Here is a 3748-nt window from a genome sequence, read left to right on the forward strand (position 1 = left end):
AAAATGTTATGATATTTTTTATACATTCATTCTGTCTAAAATGAACTCAAAATATTGATTAGTGTAGATATTGAAAAGTTACCGTGTGAGGTGGTAGTCACTGTTCTTGCTGCTAAAGATGAGTAGTTACGATCTGTTTCAGTCGCGAACGTCACTATACGATATGAAGGACAAGAGAACGCAGTTAATAACATGAGAAAACGTTCGGAAAAAGTTTTATCAGGTTTGTAAATTACTCATATAGTAAGGTTCTTCAAAAACGCAACCAGAATTGTACTCATTTCGAAGCGGTATACAAACAGAGCCACGTCTGGGACGGAATTCTTGCTGCTCTTGCTCTTACACCGGCTATAGGTAATCTCCAAGCAGATTCCTCTGTGGCATAAGAAAGTAACATTAGCCGGCAGAGGGGCGTGGCAAATTATACCCCTCTGCCGGCTAACTCCTTCCCAAGCTTTATGTTACTTTCTTATGCCACGGAGTAATCCGCTTGGAGATTAGGCTATAGGTAGCACTTAGAAACAGACCCAGTCATTCTAACCCTGATGATGGTGTCTGATAGACATAGAAACATTGGAAGTGATTACACTTCTGGATGTGTTTTTGAAGAACGCTTAATATATGAGAAAACTTTTTCTTAATTTAAGTCCTCTTATAAAAAACTGTATAACGTTACCTTGTGAGCTGGTAGAGACTGATGTCAGTGATGGTGCTGCTGTTATAGATGACTCATTTGTAGACGATATCTGTAAGACAATGTCATGCTTATTGAATAAAAGAAACATATTTCATTAGGAAAACTTTCATGATCATGATTTGAAGTATGACCACTATTGAAAACGCAGAGTGCTAGCAGTTAACGTAAGAGAAACCTTACTGTTTTGGATTCCGGTATAGGCGAGTTGAATACCTCGATGAAGATTCCACCGAGGATCAGCAAAAACACTACGAGAGTGGTCGTTAATGAAGCTAGACACGTGCGTCGATATCGACGCCCTAAAAAAGTAAGGAACGTCAATACACCGGAAAGAAACTTTGAAGCACTCAAACAGATATTCTATAATAAGAAGAATAAAATTAATATTATCAAAGTAACACACACAATAAACAAACAGATTATATTCTACAGAACATAATCCGTCATGAAAAAATTATGATTTTTGCAGAGTGGCCAAGGTGTTTGGTATCTCTTTAACTACCGATATATCAGATGTCTATGCCATGTTTAATCCATCAAAAGGATTTGATTATGGGTGCGAGCACGCACATCAAGTCAAAACAAATTGTTCAAACTAGGAAAGACGAAGAGAACTATCATTATATCACAATGTCCACGAATTGTGTAAGTTATGTAATCAATCGATCCTATCGTGATCAAATATTTCTTGATTCTTGTCTAGAGATCAGAACATCGTGCACAATACACATGAAGGCCTTAAAGTGAGACCACATCTTCTTAAAAAAATTGAAACGTCTTACCAAAAGCAGCTGGCTCACCGAAATCATCAACTGGCTGTCTTGGCTGGTACATCGGATTTGCGATCAAGGCGTTTTGCGTGGCCGAGGATGAGTTACATTGCGATGAGACGGCGGATACGCCATCGCTATTATTTGAAGCTGATGCTGAAGGATGCTGAGCGGCATCGGTCGTCGAACTTGCCATGTCATCCTGACACATGTATGCAACCGCGTAAGGTTGAATATCGTCGTCATCTGGAGTGACAGCATTTGTTTCTCCGTTCTGACTTGCAGCACTGCTTGTTAAGATGTCGTCATCGTCATAACGAACTGCATAAGGTTTGATGAGGAAACTGTCATCACTGTCTGCTTGTGTGGAGGCAGGTTCCTCACGTCCAGTGTCCGGACGTCCTTGTGCCGTGCTGTCTCTTAAGTTGTCGTTTCCTGCGGCTCGTGCTGAAACGACGAAGGTGACAGCTTCGGCCGTTTCTCCAACAGTCACTGAAGATGTCTCGAGGGTCTGTGTCTCGGGTGTTTCGAGTAAACGGCATTCGGGTTCAGGATCGGAGACGTCTGTCGGATTGGCGCTCTCGGCATTTGGCAGGTACACCGGATTATAGTTGGACGTATTTTGCCCGTGGTCAGTGTTCAGGTCTGTCTGCGTGTACATCGTGTTCTGATCCCGAGCGTTTTGTATAGGATTCAGATAAATATCATTTTGCTGATGTTGGCTGTTAGGTATGTTACCGGTATCTCCAACAGGGGGTACAACGTAGGCACCATTCTCGCATGAGTCGGTCGATGTGTTTGAAATACTATCGCTGTTGCTTGAAATCGTTTTGTCTTTTTGAAAGGGTTCGTCCGTTGTAGTTGTCTCTGAACGTATGTTGGAGGCCTCCAGGTTAGCCTGGCATGTGTATGAAGAATCAGGCATGTCGGCAGTATCTGGGGTGGTTACAGCATCAACACCGCTTTCGGTAGGCATGCTTTCATCAATGTTGTCGTTGTCCTGCAACATCTGCGGACATGGAGGCAATTTAAGGCTTTATAATCATTTTATTTCTCCCATTGTCTTCCGAGACTGTTGGATGCCGACAACAACAACAATTCCTTTTCGGTGTTAAATGATTTGTTCTTCCAGTAGTTGTTAACCATAACTTTTTTCATTGCTGGCTATCTTACTGTCCAAAACGTGATATGATATTGTCTTTATTGACACAACAAGACATTTTTAATGCATTTTTTAAATGTATTATACATCAATGCATACCCACAGGTACGTAGATACAAATGGAGTTACAAAAAGGTATGGATATATAATACAAAGATTTTGAGTTAAACATTTCGTTTCCACTACTGGTTTTAACATCCAAACACTGAGATTCAAAACGTGTGAGTCCAGTATCATATAAATTGCATTTGTAGGCATGCTCATCATAACATAACTCACGACTACACCGAAGATCCATGGAACGTTTTAGAAAATTCATAGATCTATGTTGGGATTTTGTAAAACAGTAAGACGAAACAGGTCAGGTCGGACGTTAGACTAGGTTTATGCAACCGGCGATCCTGTTCACACACCAATCTCCCAAATCCCACCATGAATATTGTGAAGATACCAGCATGTTTTAGGAATGTAATAACACGTCTCTGTCTACGCTGTCACCGATTACAACAGCTATATGGAATTACTAGCATGCAGAAATGTATGTGTTATGTACTGATATGTCTGGGTGCCTCGCGTTGCATACACCTACCAGGGTTACTTCGTCACTCACTATCTATCTATCCATCCATCCATCCATCCATCCATCCATCCATCCATCCATCCATCCATCCATCCATCCATCCATCCATCCATCCATCCATCCATCCATCCATCCATCCATCCATCCATCCATCCATCCATCCATCCATCTATCTATCTATATCTATATAACGTTATATCTATATCTACTACCCCCCCCTCTCTATATATATATATTGTATTGGTCGAGGTCATTCGTAATCATACTATTTCATAGATGAAAGAAAACACAAGATCTAATCTTAATTTCGACATATTGTCACAGCGTAATGCCACAATGAATATCAAATTTTGTTTTGCAAACAGTCGAGGTCTTTTTGCTTCCAACTTAAGCAGCACAGTTTATTGAATAGTGACCATACCTCTGGATCTTGAAGTCGTGAGTTTGAACCCTGGCAAGATCACTCACCAGGGATCCTGTAGAGTGACCTGCAGCATGCAGCTTGCCTGCCGTCTGGCGGGGTCGTGCCAGACCCCCTT

This window comes from Branchiostoma floridae, chromosome 18, assembly GCF_000003815.2.
Source record: "Branchiostoma floridae strain S238N-H82 chromosome 18, Bfl_VNyyK, whole genome shotgun sequence".
In the NCBI taxonomy this organism is placed as follows: domain Eukaryota; kingdom Metazoa; phylum Chordata; class Leptocardii; order Amphioxiformes; family Branchiostomatidae; genus Branchiostoma; species Branchiostoma floridae.